At 34.4% G+C, this 25571-nt stretch overlaps 1 protein-coding gene across 5 annotated transcripts in view; it reads left to right on the top strand.

Moving 5' to 3' along the window:
• Window positions 1–25571, top strand: part of NAALADL2 (N-acetylated alpha-linked acidic dipeptidase like 2) — a 1341335-nt gene that overhangs the window by 1837 nt on the left and 1313927 nt on the right. For 2 of the 5 annotated variants that reach the window (XM_078432148.1, XM_078432149.1), the window contains exon 2: window positions 3025–3073. The exons of the other annotated variants lie outside the window; for them this stretch is intronic. The gene's annotated coding sequence lies outside the window, so the exon portion shown is untranslated. The remainder of the gene's footprint in view (window positions 1–3024; window positions 3074–25571) is intronic. 5 annotated transcript variants of the gene reach the window in all.

The following is a 25571-nucleotide window of genomic DNA, read 5'->3' as shown; positions in this document are numbered from 1 at the left end:
AAGGATTGTAAGGGAAGACCTTCAGAGCAGGTGACCTTTCATTAGACTTAGAGTAGTTGAAGGAGTCAGCCATGTGATATTTGGGGCAAGAGCTTTCTAGGTCTACAGAACAAAATGGTGTGTTCAGAGATCCACAAAGAAGCCAGTGTGGGTTCAGTAGAGTGGAGGAAGGAGGGAAATAGGCTATATGGTCTTAAATGAAAGAGAGACTAGATTGTACTAATGGTCTAGTAAGCTATTGTAATGACTCTAGATTTTACTTGAAATGATATGGGAAGCCTTTGGAGTGTTTTCATCAGAACTAACAACTATTTAACACCATTACTGTGGCATAATGAGAACAGATTGAAGGAAGGCAAAGGCGGAAGCAGGGGGGGCCAGTTAGGCTATTATAATAATCCATGTGACAGATGATAGTAGGTTAGACCAGGATGGTAACAGTGGAGGTGGTGAAAAGTTCAGATTCTGGATGTATTTTGATGGTACAATCCACAGGATTTGCTGACAGATTGGGTATGGAGTGTGAAAGCAAAAGAAATTTAGGAGAACTTAATTGCCTAAGCAACTGAAAATATAGAATTTCCATTTACTGAGATGGGAATAGAGCATGAGAACGATATGGTGAGGATTAAGAATTTGGGTTTGAACGTGTTAAGGGTTGGATGCATGTTAAATATCCAAGTGGGGATGTCAAGCAGGCAGTCTGAAGGCCAGGCTAATGATAATTTATGATTCTTCAGCATATAACTGATTTTAAAAGTGAAGAGATTGGATAAATTCATAAAAAATGTGTGGGCTTAGAAAACTGAGGAGGACCAAGGACAGCATTGGGGCACTCCCACATTATGAGTTGAGAAGGAATGATCAAAGGATTCTAAAAACTAGCTGCATACTTGGTAATAGGAAGAGCTGGAGAGTGTGGGCTCCTGGAAGCCAAATGAAGGAAGTGTTTGAAGAATTAGGGAGGGGACTGGTCACCTGTTTTAAAGATGAAGATTGACAATTGACTTAGCAAAGGAAATCATTGGTGATTTGATGATACTTTCCATGGAGTGGTGGATGGTGAAAGCTAGTTTGGAACGTGATAGAGAAGAGAAAATTGAAGAGCATGATGGTATGCATCAAAAATCTTTGAAGATTTTTATTGAAAAGATAGGGAGAGAAATGGAGGATTTGTTGGAGGGCTATATGATATAAAAAGAGTTTTAATGATGTGTGAAACAATGGTATGTTGTTATGCTAATGAGAAAGAGCCCAAAGACCTGGGAAATTGATGATGCAAGGAGAGAGAGGGATTGTTCTTATGTTGGAGAGGATGCAACAGTCGAGAGGTTATCTATTAGTAGGATGGACTATTTATCTATAGTAATAAGTGAGGGAGAACTGTGGACACAGATGCAGGTGGGAATGTGTGTGGATGTCCTCTTTGGATCTCTTCTCTTTTGTCATTGTGGTGAGTGGCAGTTGTGGTACATTAGAAATTTGTAGGAAATATTATCTTTTTTCCTCTTGGTTCATGGCATATTTGATGAGCACATACTTTGAGATTGTGAAAATTTCTTGAAGCAAAGAAATACGTGTTTATTGAGGAAAGAAGAGGGAATTTCAGCCTTGGGTTCTGCTCGGGAGAAGACTTGGAAAGAAAGTTGAGATTCTAGAATAAAATTTAGCTACATGTGAAAGAAGAAATAAGGTAAGCAAGATCATATCATGAAATCTGGGAAAGGCTACGATGAGGAAGGTAAAAACATTGAATTTTAGCTCTAGTGCTATTAGATAACTACAGTAAAGTTCTAAGAATATTATCATCACATCAAACAGATGGTTTAGTTTTTGAGTACCAAATGGAATCTGATGGAGAGCAGTGTTGTTGCTGGTGGTGAATCCACTTATGGATAGGTGGTATCAGACCTAGAAAGAGATGTTAGCTAGAAGTAGATTTGAGGTTAGATTTTGAAATGATATAAATGAGGGGCGCCTGGGTGGCCTAGTCGGTTAAGCATCCGACTTCAGCTCAGGTCATGATCTCTCTGTGCTGACAGCTCAGAGCCTGGAGCCTGCTTCAGATTCAGTGTCTACCTCTCTCTCTGCACCTCCCCTGCTCACACTATCTCTCAAAAATAAATAAATGTTTAAAAAAAAAAAAAAAGAAAAAAAAAAAGAAAATGATATAAATGAGACTGGATTGGCAACAATTGGGTATAGGGAAAGATAGCATGTTGACAACCTTACTTATGGATATTGAGCAGTTTGACAAGTTGGAGAGGATTGTTGGAATTGGAAATAGTATCTGTTTGAGATGACTCTCCTTTAGTTATTTAGGGACCATTTGCTTATTGAATTCTAATTATAAAATAGGATTCTGTATGAGGCAGGAGATAGTGATACCAAGATGCAAATGACATAATCCCTGCCTTCAAATTGCCATATCTACTAGAGACAAAAACAAAACAATGTACACTAATATTCTGAGAGACTTGCTAAATGTTTGAAGTTTAAAAAATTTTTATTATGGAAATTATCAGACACTCAAAAGTAGGGAGAATAGTATAATGAACTCCAGTGAATTTATCACCCTTTAAAATCTGTCAATTTTCTGGGGCGCTTGGGTGGCTTAGTCGGTTAAGTGTCAGACTTCGGCTCGGGTCATGATCTCGCGGTCCATGAGTTCAAGCCCCGCATCGGGCTCTGTGCTAACAGCTCAGAGTCTGAGCCTGTTTCAGATTCTGTGTCTCCCTCTCTCTCTGCCCCTCCCCCACTCATGCTCTGTCTCTGAGAAATGAATAAGCTTTAAAAAAAATTAAAATCTGTCAATTTTCTGTTGATCTTGTTGTGGGAGGGTAGAAAATGGAGAGATTGCTTCTGTTTGTAGATAATAGGAAGACTTCATGGAGCCTCTCCTATATGATAGGTAAAAAGACAGTTGAACTGAATTTTAGTTGGTTCTAGTTCTGTACCTGCCAATGACTTGCTGGGCAGATTTCTGTTACTCATTTGATCTCTCTATTCTTCACTTTTTTGTAGAGTGTGTCTATATCAGGGGGCTGTAAACTCCAGTCTGTCACCTGTTTTTGTAAGTAAAGTTTTTTGGAACATAACTATATCCATCAGTTTATTGTCTGTATTTATTATAGATCATAGTATCTGCATTTGTCATAGACTGTAGTGTTGGGTAGTCGAGACAGAGATGGTGTAGCTGGAGAAGGCTGAAATATTTATTCTGGTCCTTTACATAATGTCTGCCAAACTCTATTCTATGTTGTTTTTGAGATTCCTTTAGCTCCAATATGTTAGTTAATCTATTAGGCCACCAGAAATTAGCAATAATTGCTAATATTTTTTTAAGCATTTACTAAGAGCTAGCACTGTTGTTTTGGTTTGTATGTACTAACACATTTAATTTTCACCAAAACCCCATTAGACAGGTCTTATTAGTTCAAAAATGAAACTGAAGCATGGATGGGTAAGTAACTTGCCCAAGATTACATAGTAGTAAGTAGTGGAACAAGCAGTTCTGTTACAGCATCCTTATCCTAAGCTATAATGCTGCATTCTTTTTAGATACATAGGAAAAATATATATGAAAAGAATTTTAGCCAGAGAATGAAAATTAATTGATAAATCAATGATTTGTACTTAGGTAGTCCTATATTGTGATTATATGTAAAGTCTTAAAGATGCTGACTAATCCTGAATGTACATTAGAGTTGAAAAGGTATGAAATCTAAATATGCCTGGGTAGAATATTCTAGTGTGTCATTATTTTATTTTCTCATGAGGGGTTAGTGAATTTTTGAAAGAACACTTTCCTTTAAAAAGTAAGTAAATATAAAATATAACAATAGGAGCCCATTATTGTTTCATCTGACAGTACCTAATCAGTTTTTAGGAGTCTGTGCCTTTAGTATATAACATGATTGTTTGGGCAAAAAATTATCTAATTTTTTTTTACCAGTCTGTCCCTGGATAGCTTTTGTGTCCATGTCTTCTTTGGCCTTCAGGTTTTGTTTTGTTTTGTTTTGTTTTGTTTTGTTTTGTTTTACTGTTTTTTTTTACAGCTGAAAAAATAAGATGGTATAATTTTTTTACATGGTACATTTAGAGAAATAGATAAGATAGCAACATGGAAGAACTAGGTTTGTTAAGCCAAAAATTTAAGGTCTCACATGTGTAAACATGTATACAGATATGAATACACATAAATATAAGTATGCACATATAGCTAAAAAAATCAATGTGATTTTTAAAAATGTGATTTATAGTCATATTTGGTATATAGGCAGATAAGTATCTGTCCTATGTTTGTCTATTTTTGTATTTGTATGAAGGAATGGATAATTTCTCCCCCTGAGCCAAAAGCATATAGTTACATAGAAAGTGAGTCTTGATGAATACCTTGACCTCTGTGATCTGGCATATTGTCTCATGTTTTCTTTTGCAAAATTTGATTCATTGCTCAATTTGTTTGCCATTTAAAAGCAAACGGTATGCTTGAAATCAGGCTTGTCTGTTTTGCACTGTTGCATAGGATATTGGATGTCAGACAAAATTGTAATTTAATTGTTTTGACATTTTGATCTGAGCGGTTCAGATAAGAAAGGTGATTTGTCTTCATAGAAACTTAGTATTTTGAATTCAGCATGATTTTCCCTATTTGTTTATAAGTGTGGTTTCAAAGTATAAACAGTTAAGTTTTAATAATGGAATTTATGCTCTCAGTATTAATTACCACAGTGTGGTTTGTTTAGGAATATATTATGGATATTTTATTTTTAGATGTTCAGTTGTGAAAAATTTTAGAAGAGCTATGAATCCTTTAAAAACAGATAATGAAAAGTCTATACTTTTGACTTTTCCATTGTATATAGTACCATCGATGAATGTTTTCTACATTAGAGATGGCTTTTTGCTTTTTTACAACGTTAGTATATAAAATTATTCATTAACTTCTTCAGTTTTAGGACTTTATTTATTACATTGGTCCAGCCTTATTTATTGGTAAATTTATAACTCTGTATGAGCTGTGCTGTCTTATTCCTGTGCATTGCGTTCAGTTATCATTGGTGATAAAATAACCTCAAATAATGCATTCTTAAATGTACTTTGGATCTGTTTATTTTTTTTACAATTAGAAACTGGAGAAAAAACACAGTAGAAACACTTTTAAACAGATCGTACTCTCTATGTAAGTAGTAGTTTCTTTGTTTGTTTTGTTTTAATTTTCAATTTAACACATTACTCAGTGATTTAACAACTTTTTGGGTATCTCCTGGTTTTAAGAAGCACTTATAGCTTAGCTCCCAGAGGGGACCATTCAGTTTTTGTTTGTTTTACCAAACCAGAAACATTATTTCCTGCTAGACTTCAGAACTCTTAGAGTGTGTTCAAACCAAAGTAAATACCTTCTGGTGTATTGTATCACTTTTTTGAAATGCTGGTCATAGAAGTCAGCTTGAGATTTTTAATTACATTGAGGTGATAAAAGCTTCCTTTGTCTGACCTTCTCAAGTGATGTGAATCTTATTGGGAACGTCTAAATGAGCCTTGTAGTTTTGGACCTTTTCTCTAAATTTAATTTTGCTAAATTCCCAGAAAACTTTAAAATAAGAACCAGGTATTTTTAAGCTACTTATGCAGGAAGCCTACTCTTACATATGTTTGTGAAAATGCCTCAGGCGTTACTCCTTCTTGTTGAAGTGAGACGGTGTATAGATGATGTTTCCTTGGGGAGGCTCTGTGTACAGGAGGCAGGTACATGGTTCCTAGGATAAGGCCTTTTTGGAAGTCATAGCTGAAATGATACATTGCTAGCAGTTATTCCTCTTCTAAGAATTTTCTTGAAGTTAGCTTAGTCAACAAGGATCTAATGGCTATTTCAGAATAGGCCAGCAAAACAATTTGTGAATCACCACCTTGTAAGTGGAAAATAAAACGATGATTCTCCAATTGGGGTACTCTGAGTTATGTTGGAGGGTTCCAAGCTAGATAAGCTTGTCCATCTTCTGTGAATGCCAGATTTACTAACGTTTTTTTTTTTGGGGGGGGGGGGAACTGGTGTTAACCTTAAAAATAAAATAGCCAGTTATTTTATCAGCAAAATGAATTTATTTGGGAATAACAGAGGAATTACAATTTGGGACATACAAGCGATGGCAAACGATAGACAAACCATAGTTATTTGATAGAGAAAATGGAGGAAGTTGGGGAGGGAATGCTTTGAACAAAAGTCTGTTGGAGGAAAGTGAGAGTTCAGGGTGCCGATTGTTTTCTCATTGGCTCAGTTGTGGCAGGTTGTCGTTGGCTAGGCTGTTGCTGGGCAAGGTGGAAATCTTCTTTCTTCCTGCTGGGGTAGTAAAGTGAACTTCTTTCTGCCCAGGAATGTGAAGTAAGCTTTGATGGCAAGATTTGCATGAGAGCTTTCTCTTCAGGGCTCCCTGACTCCATTTGAAATGAAGTTTCCCTTTATTAATTTTCTGGTAAAAAAAATAATTCTGGTAAATAATTTAACTGGTAAATTAAATGTTTAAAAACATAAATGAATGTGAAAATGACATCAGTGTAAAATACATGCATTTTAAAATAAAATTCAAGATTTTGAAAGAATTTCTTGTTTATAGTAGGTCTGTAGGATATATTTTCAGACCCCAGAAAAGGATATAGGTTGACATACAGATAGATAATTTGGTTGTTATATTCACATCATGCTTAGTCCCATTAAGCTTATTATATACTGTCAAATATTCAGATTATTGCCATTATATACCTGCTTTTGTTATTTGCTTTCCTGGTGTTTACCCACATTGATATCTTAGATTTGCAGGAATAATGTTCCTTCTTACTCTTTCTACTTTTCTCCTATACTTCTGGCAGTGAGATCTTATGATTTCTGTGAGATGCATTAAACTGTAGATAAATAGGAACATGCAAAGATAGTACGGAGTGGTCCTATGTTCTCTTCATGGTTTCCCCTATTGATAACATCTTACATGTATTAAAACGAGTACAGTTAAAACCAGGAAATAGATTTTGGTAAAACGTGTGTCTAGTTTTTTAAAAATTGTATTTATTTGTTTGTTTGTTTGAAGAAAGAGTGAGCAAGTGAGCAGGGGAGAGAGGCAGGGGGAGAGGGAGAGAGAATCTTAAACAGGGTCCACACTCATGGAATCTGGTGCAGGGGTTGATCTCACAACCCTCAGATCATGACTGAGCCAAAATCAAGAGTTGGATGCTCAACTGACTGAACTACCCAGGTGCCCCAATATGTGTGTATAATTTTAAGTCATTTTATCTCAAGTGTAGATTCATGCAGTTCACCACCATAATCAAATATTCCATCACCACAAAGATCCCTCTTAAAGCATGCTGCAAAAGTAGATACTAAAAGAATCAGAGATATTTAACTTAGTTAAGGAATTACTTCTTTCTTTCTAATTTTTAAGATATTTTTATGTACATGATAGATCATTTCATATTTGGGGCCATGTAAGAGAAAGATGAAATATTATCATGCTTCAGGAGAGCTTTAAATAGCTAAAATAGTCACAAAGATAGAGATAAAATCATTTGTGAAAGTTTTTTAAGGCTCAATCTCAAATTTGTCTTCTAAAACTTGTGTTTTGGAAGGTTAGACATTCATATGCCTGAAGATGGGGATGAGGTGATACCCTGTGATGCCTGCCTATCTTTATGACAAATCCTTATTTGTGTACTGGAATTGCCCAGACAAAACTTAAAAGTGAAAATAGGGGAATACAAGAAACAGGGTCTTCCTGAAGGTCTTAAGTACCGAACCAGCCTTGTATTTTCCTGTGGAACCCAGAGTTGGAGGAAAATAACATTTTAGCATTATCAAAAGCACTATTAAGTGACATTGTGCCACGTTTGATTTTTATAGGTGTTAATGTTTACAACTACCATATCAAGTTATTCACTTACTTTGTTTAACCAACATCCTGTGAAGATAATTACTCTATCACTAGGGTCTCAGAAATTCTTCAGAAGTATTTCCAGGAAGTCATGATCTGGGATTTTAGTGTCACATATTATTATGTGAATGATATAAATGTACTGTTGAAGTACAGTTTACATATATCTTAATAACTTTAAAAATATTTTTAGCTTCATTTTTTTGACAGTTTGTGCTTTTCAGTATATGAAACAAGCTATCTTCTGTCTGGTTTCAGATAGTAAATTAGAAACTTTTTGGAGTTTTGGAGATAATGTTGAAATTTTGTACTGTCATAGTAGTAGCTGCTTTTTCATTAGTTCTTCCCCATTCTTTTTATCAGAATAATGAAAAGAATTCCTGTTTCTCTTCTCTGTTTTTGCTCTGGTATCTGAATGTATAATATTGTTATTGTAGTGATATTTAAACAATAGTTCAGGTTACTGTCATCTTCATTATGTTCTTTATCCATTTTCCAATGTTAAAACATAAACATAAACATATATACTCATATATATATATATATATATATATATATATATATATGTATATATTTATACTTCCTTTACTAATTTTGAGTTGGGTACATAGGGCAAGACAGACAGTGAGCATGGTCATCTTTCTAATATATTTTACTGTGTTCCACCAGTTGAAATGATGTAATTTTCCCTCAGATCTTTAATTTCACTCAGAATGTAAAAAGAAAAACCTATTTTATTTGTTATTAAATGTTGAAAATTTCTTAAGTTAGTAAAAAAACTCCTGATACTATGTATGTATGGAAAGAAAAGGTGGCTTGGTTTTTATCTTTACCAAGGATGACAGGGTATGTTGCCATCTGTCTCTAACTTCTGTATCAACCTCAATTTGGGAATGTTGGTGTGGATTCTGCTAGTACTGAGGGATTAATTTATTGTCAATATTAGAGATAGTGACATTGGTGAGATTCATGTGACTCATCATCACCGGTTCTTTCCTTGAATGGAAAAATTGCTCTTGACTTCATTGTAGCCTGGTATATATATATAAAAAAGCAGCTGTTCTTTGTTCAGTATCAAATATAAAAATCTAATTGTGTGACTTTTCATATCAGTCAATTCAATTCTAAAGCAAGCAGAAAGCTACATAATAGAGGCTTGATGTGTTTGTATTATAATCTAGGTATTTTCTTAGTATTTATCCAATTTGAACTCCTCTAAGCATTTTTATGATAAAAAAAGCATAATGTATTCAGGACAAAGTAGTTACAAAACCTATAAATTAATGTTTGCTAAAGAAGGACTGCCATTATACTAGTCTCTGTGTCTGATTAAAGAATTGCTGTTTCTCATGTCTTCCTTTTGGTTTACATGTTTTTGGGGGGTAGCAAAAAAAAAATCTTTACCCATTTTTACAATACATATTTTATCTGCATAATTATTCCTTCACTTTAATGTAGAAACAAAAATAGCATTGAAACCAATAAAACATTGTTCATTAGTGCAGTGCTAAGGATAATGGAGGAAGAGTCTTGTCAGTTTGGTACCTGTATTTCAGTAGCTCGCTTTTTTATGTAGCTAATGCACCCTTCTAAGACATCTGCCTTGTCTTTCTCTTATACCTCATCTCCTCCTCAACCCACTTATTATATGTATGACCACCTTTCAGAATTTTAATTTCTTTATTTATAAAGTGATACTAATAGTCCACTAGACAATGTTCATTGTAAAAATAAATTAAGATGGCATGGGGGAAAACTACATTATCCTTACACACATGAATATCTTTGGAGTTAGTTGAGTTTGGGTTTAATTCCTATTTTCCGCCTCCATATTCTACTACTCTGTGATACTTGGCAACTTGGTTGGCTTCTCTAAAATGGGAATGATTTTATCTACCTCAGAAGGTTTTTTTGAATTAAATCTGATAATAATGTATGTGAAGCACCTAGTGCCTTGCCTGGTACCTAATGCTTAATGTTTGTTCTCCTTTTTTCCTCTTTCCCTTTTCTCCATTTTCTCATCCTCCAGCAGTCTTGGGGAAGAGGATCTGGTGAGATCAGATATGGTCTAGATTGAAACCGTTTTCTGTATTCTTTGCCAAGCCCCAAGGAAGGGGCTTTCTTTCTCAAAGAAAAGTCTTTATTGAGGTTAGTGAGGGGGCTTTCTGTGGGTGAAAGACTGGGGAGATTCTACAAGTCACCTTCTATCAACAGCTGTCTGATACCCCGTTGCCTAATACTGTCACTCCTCTGGTTAAAAGTCTCTGACATCTCTTCACTGCCCTTGGATGAAACTAAGCCCAAGGAACAAAGCCCATTGTAATCTGGCCTCCATTATAGATTCTACTTTCATCCCCTGTCCCTTATCCTAAACATAGTTTTTGATTTTAATTCCTCCACCCCCACCCCATTCTTACACATGTGTGGGGAAAACGGGACACTCTGGCCTGAAGATGCTGAAGGAAGGGGCGTGTCCAGTGAATTTAGGGGATGTGTTAGCATTGTTTTGTGCCCACTTGTGTTTTGTGTGGATACTTTGCCTGGAATGCTTTTCTCCTTTCTCTAAATGATAGATGCCTATAAATCCAGCAATAGCCAGTTGAAATATCTTTTGGGAAATGGCTGTACCTCCATCCCCAGAGCCAATCACGTTCCCTCCACTGTGGTCCTATGACCTTTTGTATATATGGCTGCCTTTATTAAAACAGTTTTTAGTGCATCTTTTACCCTGATGTTCTATTTACCACATGGGCAGAAATGATGTCTTTTAATCTTTGCCTCCTTATTACAGCGCACAGAGTGTGCTTACTAAACTTATTAAATGAGTTTATCTTCATAACAAAAGCTAAGTGCTCTATAATGTGCTATAGCACACATAGCAGGCCAAACCAGAGCTTCTACTGCATTCCACCCCCCCTACTCCCTATGTGAAGATACTGTACTTCCACAAGTATATTATAATCTCGTGCGTGTACTCTATACTTAGCCTTGCCAGGCACACAGAGGATCCCTAAGGCTAACATCAGATAGGGTTGGTGGTTGAAAATACAACTTCATCTTGTTATTTCACTGACTTTTGCTGCTTAAGCAAAGTTGGTATATTGAAAGGAAAAGATAGATTTATTGATAGGAAATGAAAGTTTCCTTTGCAGGAAGGTGTCTGAGAATAGCCAATAGGACCAGGTTTTGCCCCTTGGCAAGCTTACAAAGGAGAATAACACACGTGTGTGTGTGTGTGTGTGTGTGTGCGTGCACATGTGTGTGTGCATGTGCGTGTGTGTGTGTATGTGTGTGTGTGTTGGAGGGATGGGTGAGTGGGAAAGCAGGAATGAGAGGGCAGGAATGAGAAAGATGAAAACTCCTAGCGTCATACAAGGGAAGTCTGTTTCTAAGTAGTTCTCAAAGACACTTAGAATATAAGAACTTTGTGATTAAGAAGCAGGAAGCTTGAGAGTATAAAAGGTGTTCAAGGTAGAGCTAACAGGAATGAGTGAGAGTCAATAACAGAGTTGGAGTTGAAATGATAAATGGGTCACATGTGGGTGTCAGGAATGCCATCTCCTGAGCCCATGTTCACCTTTTGGGACACTTACTGTCACCAAGTTATACTACAAAGTAGGGAGTCATGGGGAAAAGTAGAGATATGGAAAGATTAAATCATTTTGGCCATTTTTTTCCCCAAAATGAATCCTGGGATATATGACCTGAAACATGGTTTATGAACCGGTCTAGGAAATCATGGATTTTTATAACGATAATACAGAAGTGAAAACCATTTGCACCTAGAATTAGTTCAGTTCAGCTAAACTCAGTAAACATCGAGAGCTATTCTTTGCTGAGAAAAATGAAGAAGAATATTCTGATTTGCCCTTCACAGAGCTTGTGTTGTAATTGGAGGAGTGAGAAAATCATTTCTAAAAGGTAAAATAGTGTTTCGTCTTGTTATTTTTTTAAAATTCACAAAACTATGGTTTTATCTGAAATACTGATTTTATTACATAGTTTGGAGAGATGATGGTTTGATGTTGATATTATTAGATAGCAGTACTTATAACCTTTTTAGGATTTTCTTTTTCAAAAGTTTATTATGCTTAGTCTGTTTTCAGCCACTTTTTGTTTCTTCTGTTGATATTGAACATGTGAATGTGGAAATTGAGATTGGTAAACTTGAAAAAAGTATATTTTTAGAACATCAACTTTTGTTATAACAGCCTTATTTTATGTATCGTTCATTAAAAACCACATTACATCCTTCTTTGAAATATATAATTATATGAGACTAATAAACACAAATGTTGGGAGATAAAAATCAACACTTGGGGTGCCTGGCTGGCTCAGTTAAGTGTCTGACTTGATTTCAGGGTCATGAGTTCAAGTTCCCAGGTTGGACTCTTTGCCCAGCATGGAACCTACTTAAAAAAATCAATACTAGTTTTATATTTGTTTTATTCTCTAGAGAAGATTATACTTATATTGTTAGAGTATAAGTTACTGTAAGTGATCTTCTAGTTTAGCCCTTTTCATTTTATAAAGACGTATTAAATGATCTGCTCAGACTCACACAGGTTTGATTCAAATGAGAACAAGTTGGGACTAGAAATTGGTGTTCTGGCTTACAGTCCAGGTCTCTGCTGCTGTCCAAATCCATGTATTAGTGTTTAAAAAAATTTTTTAAAAAACCTTTATTATAAGTAATGGCCTTCCCAGTTTTTTCATTCGAATGTGCAGATACACTCAATGTACTTTCATTCATTATTTTGCATTATTCTTGTAGAGCTACTGAGCTACTCAGGATTGATCCTAATTTAGTTAATATATCTTTTCAAGTCTCTGTTATGTTTTTGGGGGCTCTAAAGATCAGAGTAACAAGTCAGCATTCTTCCAGGGCAGAGGGAAACCTGAGGGAAGGGGCAAGAGAGTGGGGCAGGGGTTGGAGGGAAGGTGGATAGTCCAGAGAAATGGTTCCTAAGGTTTTTAGGGAATTCCCACTGTTCTTTGACAAAATGAGAAATTATATAAGAATTATTCAGTAAGTTTTTCCACCGTTTTTTTTTATTTTGTAACTGTATCCTACTCTTGGGAGTAACAATATTGACAAAATAAAAAGTTGGTAACTCTGTATTAATACTCTCATATTATTTTGTTTGGCTTTTTAAAAAACGTTATGGGGGGGTTGCCTGGGTGGCTCAGTCAGCTGAGCGTCCGACTTCGGCTCAGGTCATGATCTCACAGTCTGTGAGTTCGAGCCCCGCATCGGGCTCTGTGCTGACAGCTCGGAGCCTGGAGCCTGCTTCAGATTCTGTGTCTTCCTCTCTCTCTGCCTCTCCCCTGCTCATGCTCTCTGTCTCAAAAATAAATAAAAACATTAAAAAAATTAACAAAACAAAACAAAAAACTTTATGGGTCCATGAAGCCCAAAAGATATAGGAGACACTCATCCAGGATCTGTAGTACTGTTTGGGGAGAAAAGGCCCAGGTGAGAACTGGATGATATGAAGGATGGATACTTATGATGAGAGAGATGCTAAGAGACCAGTGTGTTTTAAAATCGATGATAGGTTAAGTTTGAGGATAGTGGGGGAAGAGGGGAAAATGAAAATGAAGGCTATTTCTTTAGTTGGCTTTCTCAGTGTCAGTGTTAAATGAGGTTTGCATGCTAAGAACATGTAGCGGATAGTGAATTGGAAGAATGCTTATTTGGAATTCTTGGTGTCTGCTGGATTCATTCTGTAATGCTAGCCCAGTTATAGAATCACTGAGTGCTTCACCCTCAAAATGGGAATTAAAAATGCTGACTTTTAAAGCACTTTAGGATCCTCAAATGAAGTGTACCATTGTAAGCTTCAAAGATAGTTTCTTCACTTAGATACAGTCTTTGAAATGATATTCAACTGAAGCTTTACAAAGTGGCATTAGACTTCCTAATGACAGCAATCTTGCCTTTTGTTCATGTTTTCAAAACCCACCTGCATGTTATATTGTACGTGCTCTGTAATTATGAAGTGATGTGAAAAAATTACTTAATTTTTTGGAAAGTTGCCTTAACATGTTAATGGGACACTGGCAACATTACTAAGATTAAAAATACAAACTGCTTTACAGAGATCTCATAGGAACATAAATTCATGCTGCTAAAGCAAAATGAAAAAGCAAAAAAATACCCCAACCAAACAAAAAAACCAACAACCCACAAAAAACACCAAACAATCCTTCTCCTCCACCAATAACAACTATAAATAATCCCCAATAGGTAAAGGGATATATTAGAGTATATTAAGAGTCATGTCATCTGGAATCAACATATAGAATAAAGCATACTCAGAACTATTTCTGTTTTTTTTTTTTTTTTCCTTTTTCGTATCATATAAGCCCTAACTCTGTTTTCTTCTTGGATCAAGAAGAGAAAGAATTCCAAGATCAGTGTGTTTGGTTAGCTTTTATGTTCATGTATAAAAACTGTGAGATAAATGGAAACATTTAGTATTTATTCCTGCTTGAAGTTTGAATAGAAAGATCTCAGTGATCTAGATAATATATTTAAGACTTGTTTACTTATTGTGTAATTTTCTGAAAGCAAAGTACAGTTGACTCTGGACAACATGGGTTTGAATTGCACAGGTCCACTTATGCACATATTTTTTTTAATAGTACAGTGAATGTATTTTCTCATTATTAATGACATTTTTTTTCTTTAGCTATCTTTATTTTAAGAATATAGTATATAATACATATACATATACAAATATGTGTTATTCAACGGTTTTATGGTATAGGTTAGGCTTCTGGTCAACAGTAGTAGTTGTTTTAGTAGTTGTTTTTGGAGAGTCAAAGGTTATATGTAGATTTTCAAGATATTCGGCCATGCAGGGGTCAGTACCCCTAACTCCTTCATGTTGTTCAAGGGTCAACTATAAAACTGTTTAAAAACAGAGTGTTTCTCTGATTTATTACATTGATTTCAAATTGACTTTCAGAGACTGTTTTTGAAAACAAAAATTCTATGTATATAAATATTTTTTCTAATGATTTCTAATGATGCAAATAATACAGTTATTGTAGAAAATTCTGAAAGCCTGGAAATAAAAAAAATATATATATATACATACATACATATATATATGTATGTATGTATATATATATGTGTATATATATATATAGAAAAAAAAATCACCTGTTAGTTACTACCCAGAGATACTTTCTTAAAAATCTCAGCATTTTTTTCTTCTGATTTTTTTTCTATTTTATTTTTTCTTTACATTTTTGAGATCATACCAGAAATTTTTTAACATTTTGCTTTTTCAACACAATATATATTATATAGAGGGAGTATATTATAATATATAGAGAGTATATTATATAGCTATAGTATTCCAAATATTATTTTAAACCTTATAAATATAATTATTGATTAACCAATGATACATTATCTGGCTTGGCCATAATAAATCTATATCTCTGTTGTTCGACATTTGAGTTGTTTGCATAAATATTAAATCTTTAAATTAATGCAAGTTTTTTTTTTTTTTGAGGCTTTCATCTTGAATTGGGTAAGCTTATTGATAAAACTCTTCTTAAGATTAGATATTTCTTTCCTTCTTTCATTCCCCCCCAGTTACATGCTAGCTAATTCCTGGGATTTTTTCCTCCCTGTTCTTTATAATCTGAAAAACTCCCTGTTTTCTGCTACTGGTATGACAGCTTCAGTTTAGCTGTGATTGATGTATTGTGATTGTACGTAAGTAAAGTTATATATGCTCCTTTAAGGTACCATGAACCTCAATAGGAGGTCCTTATGCAGTGTGAGAGCTATAAATATACTTTGAGAGAATGTATACAAAGATGCTTAATAGAATATAAGGAATGAAGTACTACTTATTCACCGTACAGTTTAAATTTTTTTCTAGTATGAAGCATTTTACCTCAGTTGTATGTAAAATGAAGTGTTTTACACCAATATTAATACTGATGGCTGCATGAATTAAGTATTGATTTTTTATGTATAATTTACTTTTTATTGATTTCAAGAGTACAACAACAGTTTGTCAGTACTATATTATAAATATTCTGTTGGCTGTAAGGGGCATATCTGAGTTTAATAGTTATATTCTTTTCAATAAAATTTGTCATTTTGTAGGAAGAGATAGATAGTGTTATGGACAAGATTATTGAACAAAATGCTTGGTCTTTAGATTCCTTGGTAAGGCTGTGTGGCTTTTTCCCTAGTTTAAGATCTTTTCATTCATACTGGAAAAAAAAAATACTACCACTCTATGCAAAAGTACATTTCTATTCAAAATAATGTAAGTTTACTTGGGAAACTTCCCTCAACATTCCTTTCCTCAGACTTGATTGTAATTTATTTTAAAAATAAGCTTGTGAAATGAAATTTAATTAAATGTTGAAATTGTTTCTGGAAGTAGTCACAAAATATAATAATAAACCAAGGTCTAGATTTTTGTTTAACAAGATGTTCTTTGATAATATTGGCCTGCTGTACTACAGTTCTTATATATATTTTGCAGAACTTCTAAGACCGTAGTGTTTTTGTACATATGTGTGCATGTGTGAGTTTCTTGGTCTTCTAATATCTATATGGCAAAATTATTTTAAAGAATAAATAGCTTATCTGGCATTATATGCTATGAATTTCACATCTTGTTAAAAGAATATTTTGCGGTGGTAATAATAAATTATATATTTTATTGTATATTTTAAGTGGAATACTTAGATTATTTTAAGATTTTGTCATATAACGAGATATGATTTGTTCTTTATCAGGTTTTTATTGCAAAAATATCTCTAATTTTAATACTCTGTTTAATACCATTGTTTTACTTAGAAGGCATGAGAAAAAATATTAGCTTACACATAAAGAGCCCTGATTTTTGTTTTAAAATATTTCCTTCTTAAATATTTCTTTTTTATTTCCATAAGGGATAGGTTATTATTAGAGCATGTATCCTTGGCTTTTGCAAAATCCTCCAGAACTCAACGCAAAGACAGCTTTAATGAATAATCGAATAAAACAATGCGGCCACTATCTTTCTAAATGGAAATCAAATCAGAATATATAACCATTTTTTCCACAAATCTATTGAAATTGGAAGTAAAATTCCCTATGATTTTTTTAAGTTAATTTAGTAATCAAGCACTTCTCAAAATACTTAACGTATTTATTGAAGATATCATGGACTTCTAAAAATGATTTTTTAGGAACAAAAATATGAAAGTATTGTGAAAACTAATGAAGAGTTGCTAAAGATGAAATGGAAAAATCTTCAATATTGTACAAAATGCCTGGTGCTCTGAAAAGTAGAAATAAATCTGGATTCAAAATTGACTAGCCGAGGTAATTTAGAGAATTAAGTCGGTGTTGGTAAAAAGGTGTTAGTATAAGCATCTCTGAGTTAAGAGATAGCAGCTCCAGCAGTATATTCTTTTTTTTTAATTTTTTTTTTTTTCAACGTTTTTTATTTATTATTTTTGGGACAGAGAGAGACAGAGCATGAACGGGGGAGGGGCAGAGAGAGAGGGAGACACAGAATCGGAAACAGGCTCCAGGCTCCGAGCCATCAGCCCAGAGCCTGACGCGGGGCTCGAACTCACAGACCGCGAGATCGTGACCTGGCTGAAGTCGGACGCTTAACCGACTGCGCCACCCAGGCGCCCCTCCAGCAGTATATTCTTAAAGTGAAAGTAATAAAAGGCAAAAGGCCCCATTTAGAACTGGTATTAACACACAGTGAAGATAGCTAAAATAACCCAGTTCATATTAGAGTTAGAATAGAAAAGGTCTTAAAAATTAAGGGTTTATTTATTTTCTTTTTAACTGGCCAATTGGTTTATAATGCAGAGGCTCTACTAGAGTGTAGTTTAAAAAAAAATGGCCATTCAGTAATCCTATTTGCTTCATTATCAGTGTTGTCTCCTATCATTACAAAGCTACTTGTGAACAGTCTATATATCTCTGGGCTTTAATTAGCCATGGGAACATGCAGAGTTTAAAAGTAAAGTAATTGCTCAGCCTCTGATAACTTGTGCTCAGTGAATCACCTTCTTTCAAAGAATGCTACATAAAACAAACCATTGTATAGAGGAGACAGGAAAATATAGTTTTGTTGCTGGGTCTGCTGGGAGGGATTTGCAGATTTTGTGAGATCCTGCAGAGTCGAGCAAAATCTGCATTACAGCACATTATCTCCTGTGGGGAGGAACCAGCAGGACTGCTTCTGGTTCTCAGCTATCTCTGCTGTGTATACTTTTGTCCTACTATGTAAAAAGCCTCCCATTCGCTGGGAACAGTAAGAATGTTGGAACACTAAGAGAAAAGGATAAAAAAATAATGAAAAATATCAACTACACGAGAAGGACCTTTGTAGCCAAGCTTGAAGGGAAGACTAGGGGTCAAGTTGAAGGGGGGTTAGATAAGCAAATACGATTCTGCATAGGGTTTTTTATTTTAAGAAATAAGTTAAACAGTAATAGGTTTTATCATATAAAACCTTTATAAATTGAACTCTAAAATGATCATTTTAAAGTTAGTTGTCAGACTCACTTTTTGTAAGTAATTTATCTTAGTTTTCTACTTTACTAATTGTAATTTCTGGTACTTCTTAGGAGGGAGGATGTCGTTTCATCAATAAACTGTTTATTCACATTGTCTTAAAAATAAAAGCTTATTTCTCCTCCACATAACAGTGGTAGGGTGGTTTGTAAGATTCCAACAACTTTTAAAAATGAATAAAATTGTAACAATGATGTTTTCATGTGGCAAAATTTGTCTAAAATAATAGTTTCTCCAGGATTTTGATGCATTAAAGTGACTTTAAAGCAATGATTCAGTTGACAAAATTCCAAGTGAATGTTAAGTTATATTTAATATATACATTACTTTTAATTGAACTAAGTATTTGTCATTTTCAAGTAGATAACATTTTAAGATATCCCATTATGATTCATTTTTCAGGTGTTAAATGAAATTTCAAAGTGTTTGCCAATATTTTCTCTAATAGTTCAAATAAATAATGTAGAATAGAAGGAAAGAATTTAGTGACTATGCTGTTATTTTAAGCATTTTACAATCCTTATTGAGCAGTTGGTTTATATAAAAAGGCCTAAGAATCTTTGGTATCTTTAAGAACAGTGCTTAATGATGGAAAGCTATTGATAATTTTAAAGTATATGTAGTATGAATTTTCATTATAGTTCAAAATAACTTTTTCTTGAAACTTATTTTTATATACAATGAAGACTTTTTCTTGAAGGATCCTGTATTAAAGAGTTTCAGTATATATGTATATTCTGTGTGTATGTGTTCTTAAAAAAAAATAACTGTTCAAGTAATTGATATTGAAGAAAGCAACTTTGACACAATTGAACAGAAAAAATTTATCTTTATATATCAACACAATTAATGAAATTTGCTGCTCTTTTCTGAAAAAAACTATTTTATTTACCTTGATATCCCCATATCCAGCAGTTTCTGTCTAGTATATATTCGGTAATTACTGAATGCATTTCAACATCTTTTCTCATAAAAGTTTTATTTGTCACTATTTAATCAAGCTAAGATATTACATTTGTTACATAATCCACTGGAAGTTTAAATGAATTTAAATGTTTCTAAATTCAGTTAATTATATTTGAATTACTGTGCTTTTCTGCTGTGAGGAGTAATCATTTGAATAAAAAACAAGGTGTTGTGAACTACAATGCATTTTTTTCTTCTAATGCTTTTGCAATGTTATATTGATTTTCTGAACATAGAAAATATATTTCTGATATCAGTCCTCTTTTTGGTCAGTTCTCTAATGTTCTCTTCCTGTTTATTAATTTGTAATCATCCTTATTTCTTTTTTAAGTTTATTTTGAGAGAGAGTGTGCATGCATGAGTGGGAGAGGAGGGGCAGAGAGAGGGATGAGAGAGAGAGACTGAGAGGAAGAATGAGAGAATCTCAAGCAGGCTCTGCGCTGTCTGCACAGAGCCTGATGCAGGGCTTGATCTCATGAATTATGAGATCATGACCTGGGCCAAAATCAAGAGTCACACGCTCAACCAACTGAGGCACCCAGGTGCCCCTGTAATCATCTTTATTTCTTAGTTGTATTCTTACACTCTGATGCCTAAACAAACACCTTTTCCTTTTATTTTTACTTCAGGTTTTCCTTAATCTCTCACTGTCCTATCTTAAGTGTGAATATATGCACATGTTTGTTTGTGTGTTTATGTGCATATTTGTAGAGACAAAGATACTATAACAAAGAGATCCAGCATTTACATTGGCTTAAATAAGATAGAAGCTTATTTCTCTTTCATGTAACAGTGGTAGGGTAGTCCAGACTGTCAAAGTGGTTGGCTTCACAAAGTTAGCAGTCCCAAATTCACTTCATGTTACTGTTCTGCAGTCTTGTAGGACATTGTTCTTGTCAGCAAGATTAAATCTGGATCACTACCATGTCTGTATTCTAGTTTGAGAAAAGAGGGAAAGAGCAGAAGAGCAGAAGGAAAACAATTTCCTTTAAGAAAGTAGCCCCCAGTTTTCACATTCCATTCCAAATTGTCACATGGCTACACAGGGGCTGCAAGGAAAGCTGGGAAGTGCCGTCTCTCTATAGGGGGCCACTCATTCACCTAAAACTCTGTTACTATGAAGCAAAGGAAAAATGGATTTAGTGACCACTACTGGTTGCCACGGTGCATTGAAATTTTATCATACTGGTTGGTAGTCCTGTTTCATTTATGCTATTAAGGAAAGGATCGAGGAAGGATAGAGTATTTCTGTTTTTTTGCCATGTGTCTTCAGTGACCTTGCAGCATCGTATGTCAAACATAATTAGGATTTCCAATGAGAAAATTGAATCTTAGTTGTGCTTAAGGGCCTAAGTGACCCCATGTAAGGACTTTACCTTCAGTATTAACCATAACAGAATTTGGGTTTGAGGGTTTTTTAAAAAATTTTATTTAAATCCAAGCTAGTTAACATATAGTATAATAATTGTTTCAGGAATAGAATTTAGTGATTCATCACTTACATATAACACATAGTGCTCATCCCAACAAGTGCCCTCCAAAGGCCTATCACCCATTTAGCCCATCCCCCTACCAACTCCCTTACAGCAACCTTGAGGGGTTTTATTAAGGTAAATTGGGTTTCATACACAGGACATCTGGGTATCCATCGTTAAATATACTGCTGCTTTATGTTAATGTTACTGCTATAATTTGCTTCATTTTTTTTCACAGCACTTTGGTGAAGTCATAATTCCCAATGGTGCTTTTCATATATTGTCCACTCTCTTAGCTTAATGAGTGCAAGACCTATTAGAACATTTTTTATGGTTTATGTATCCTATCTTCAAATATGAGACTTTTCACAGTAAAACACACAGAAAATTGTTGCATTATTAAAGCTGAGGGAATTCAGGGGCCCTCATATATTGCTGGTGGGGGTCTAAAATGTCAGGGTTTTTTTGGACAGCAATTTGTTAGTATTTATGAAAATTAACAATACATACCCCTGTAATACAGCATTTCTATTTCTATAGGTATACTTATACATGTGGCATGATTTATTTATAAGGTTGTTATAACATTGTAACAGCAAAGATTTGAAACATTCTGAATCACTGTCCATTATGGACTAGTTAAAGGAACATGCACTTCTATAAAATGGAATACTATGTAGCTATATAAAATGTTGATGCAGTTTAGGTACTGAAATGAAAAATCCTCTAAGATTTATTATGTGGGAAAAAAATGGTGTAAAACAATATGTGTGCTAAGACTCCTGTGTAAAAAGAAAGGAATAAACTGATACATATTCAGATAGCTTGTAAGCACATAAAATATCTCCCACAGAAGGAAGAATGCATATGGTAGAACCAAAATCTATCTCTATTTAAGAATTACACTATAAACTCCCTCTTAGGAATCCTAATTTTGTTCTTCTGAAATTACATCTATTTTGTCATAGCAAAGGGGATTTTTTTCATTAAGATAAAAATTACAGTGTTCCTTTTGGGAAAGTACAGTACTGACTGGCTAGTCTAACTCTCCTGACACAGCAGTTCTCTTATACAGTATCCCAAATAATTGGTTATCTATCATGTGTGTCTGAACACTGTCATTGATAGGACTTGCTTACCCTCCCAAGGTAGCTATTAGTTTTGTTCACTTTGCTACAATGAGAAAAGATCTGTCTAGGGCAGGACAGAGATCTGGGAACTGGACATTACTAGTCTGAAGGTACTGAAAAATTCAAATTCATTTCATGAAATGAGGGGTCAGATTGTTGTGGGGAATCTTGTAAACAGTGTCCATTGTTCGGATTTGAGGCAGTGGATTCTCTTGCTAAATAGTGTTAGAATTCCTTTTTATGTGAGGCTAAAGTCTATCCATATTTACCTCTTGTATGACTTCTGTTTATTAGATCTTAACTCTGATCTGTGACTGTTATTTAAATAAAAGGTCTTCAGATATTTGAAAAGAGACATCAGATTAAAGAACCTTGTTCTTTTGACTATTCTTCATATGACACAATTTTCAGACTTTATTATTCTGTTTCTGTGGATATTCTTCAATGGACATGTGGTATGCAGAAGAGAACACAAATTTCTAGATAGGATCTGAATATGCAAAGGATAGTAGGGCTCTTACCTGCCTTGTTTTAGATGATGATGATGATGATGATGATGTGTGTGTGTGTTTTAATGCTAAGAATACACAAGTTCTTTTGGCACTTAAGGCACATTGTTGTCTCATTTTGAGTTTGAAGTCCATTAGAGTACCTAGATATTTTTCATATGAACTGCTGTTAATTATTGTCTCTATAGTTACTGTACTTTTTATTTTTTATATAAACTATTCTTATAATTCTCATTTGTTCATCGTAGACAATTTTTTTAAACATTTCGAAAAGCAAGAAGGTAATTCCAAATGGCACTCATCATAGCCTCTATTAATATTTCATTGTGTATCCTTGCAGGGATTCTCTGGAATAGTGTTCTTTAAACTGCAGGATGGTACTCAGTGGTCAGCTATGAAGTCAATTTAGTGAGTTACAATTAGCATTCAAAAGAAAAAAGAAATAGAACCATGTAAAATGGAAAATATTGCTTTGCATTATACACAGAAGAGTAAATATTGTTCCATTGAAAATATCTTAATTAAGTGTATATATATATACACACACACACACACACACACACACACACACACCCACACGTGTGCAGTGGACCAAGATGTACAATATATTAGGATTGATCACATTTGATCAGTGGACAAACTTTCCTTCTTTTCCCTTTCCTTCTTTTCTTTCCTTTTTATTTCTTTCTGTGTCACCATCCATCTTGGCAAATGTTCAGCCAGCTTTGAAGCTGCCTGCTTAAAAGATCAACCAGCTCACTATGTGCTTTCATTTCCACACGAATTCCATGAGAGACTTTATCAGATTTTTTCCTAGGTATCTTATATGAGGCACCCTACACAGCAATTATAAGAACAAAGCCTTTGGAAGAAGAGTGTTCTGGGTTTGAATCCAATGCCCACAAGTGATTAACTCCATGACCTTGAGTAGGTTGCTTTAATCTCTATATGACTCAGTTTCCTCATTTTTAAAATACAGTAATTATATTTTCTTTAATAGGGTTATTATAAGGATTAAATGAGATAATACTCAATTAAAATATTAAGTAAAGTCAGTATTCAATGAGTGTTGACATTACTGTTAATAGCTTTAGTGTGTCTTTAATTTTCCAGGTTAGTAATTCTAAGAGAAGATTATTAAAATCTTCTTAATGAAGAATTCTTAATGAACTCACAATAGGTCTTGATCAAGTGTTTCATAAGAGCTCACAAATCATCTATTAAATAATTATTTTTAAAAGATGTATTCTAGAAGTTTGCTAGGGATTATATGACTGTTTCTATTCTAATTGCTATCCTTTACTCTTTGAGAATCAGGATTTATTTTCCAGTCTCAGTTTTATGGCACACTCAGTGGTCATATCTATACTTCATGAGAGAATTTTGAATTAGAATTTGTCTGGGACTGAAGAGTTGAAATCATTCATTTAAGACAGCCAGGTACTCTTGCTGTCTATCTATCTTAGCTTTCAGTTAGCTCCTAACCATGTTTATTATACCTTTTTCGGTTTGAAGATCATTCTTGATAGAACTAATAGGAATTGAATAGTTCCACTTTCTCTATCATTTGTTTCCATTCATTCAGCGAGTATTTATTGAGCAGCTAAGTACATGGGATTGTTCCTGGTGCTTGAGAAACAAGGCCCAGGAAACAAGACTTGTCCTCAGAGTACCAGTGTGTGTGTGTGTGTGTGTGTGTGTGTGTGTGTGTGTGTGTATATATATATATATATATATATATATATATATATATGAGTGTGTGTATGAGTGAGTGTGTATAGAGGAGACTTGTTGAGCATCAGGGAAAGAAGGAGGGATCACAACATTCCATTTATAATGTTTCTCTTTGTTTTAAAATGTCAGATCTCTCTGTGCTTTATTCATCATTTCATTAAACTTGAGGACAGAATTATTGTTTTTGCCAACCATGTATTTTCAGTCTATTCCACTAGACATGAGTTGCATCTCACAGTGCAGTGAATCCAAGTACTGTTCAGAACCAGATGTTGCCCTTATAGAGCCATCTATACAACAAGCTATTCCTTTTCCATAGTTGTGGTTATTTTCCAATATCGCTACTTTACATGGGTAGGAGAAATGAAAACACCTCAGTTTCAATGTCCTGTAATTTTCTACCTAGGACTTTAAAGATTTCTTCTGACACAATCCTGTGAATGTGGTAAAGTGGAAAGAGCATACATAATCTTTGGAATCAGAGAAATTTGTGTTCAAACCCTGATACCCCCTCCAGTTAGCCATGTGATTTTCTTTTCTTTCTTATGAACGTCAAACCTAAATTTCCAAATATGCAGAATGGGGCTAATAATACTTATCTCGGTGAATGTTAGTGATCTCCTACTGTTCACCCCCACCCTGCCACACCTGCCAGCTTGAATTAGTAGACTGGTTAGTGGTTGAGGATTGCCACTACATCTGATCTCAGCCAGAATGCCTAGAAGCAATAGGACTGTTAAGTTTTGAAAGCCTCTCTTGCATTCTGATATGATCTGCTTCAAGAAAATACCACTTTCTGCTTAACTAAGTCACATCTATGGGGGAGCATTCATCTCTGTACTCACTTTTCAGAGTGTCAGCCTCCTCATGTTTCCTCCTACTCTGGCTAATAACAGGAGTCCCCTAATCTTAATGAAACTTGGTTCCTTCCTGTGAACTTTCCTTATTTTCTATGTCAATGGAATTCTCTTTCAAAGTTGGGAGACTTGGATCTTGGATCTTTTCCCTTTTCTGATTACTCTGTTTACTTGCTAACCTGTTGTTTTTACTGAAAAGACAAAAATGTGCCTAGACATATTTAAGAGTCATGATACATTAAGTTCATAATTAAGAGTAGCCTTACCTCATGAGAATATATAAAAGTTGGCAGAAGTTTTTCTGGGGTAGGGTGGGGTGGAGAGGAGGGATGTGATAATAATAACAATGTTGGACTAAGGAAGACAAAATATATCCATTTGTTTTGGAATTCACTATTTAATTAGATGTTT

Source organism: Panthera onca, chromosome C2 (genome assembly GCF_046562875.1).
Source record: "Panthera onca isolate mPanOnc1 chromosome C2, mPanOnc1 haplotype 2, whole genome shotgun sequence".
NCBI lineage: Eukaryota > Metazoa > Chordata > Mammalia > Carnivora > Felidae > Panthera > Panthera onca.
Note: the sequence above shows the minus strand (reverse complement) of the source record. Positions and strands in the feature narration are given on the sequence as shown.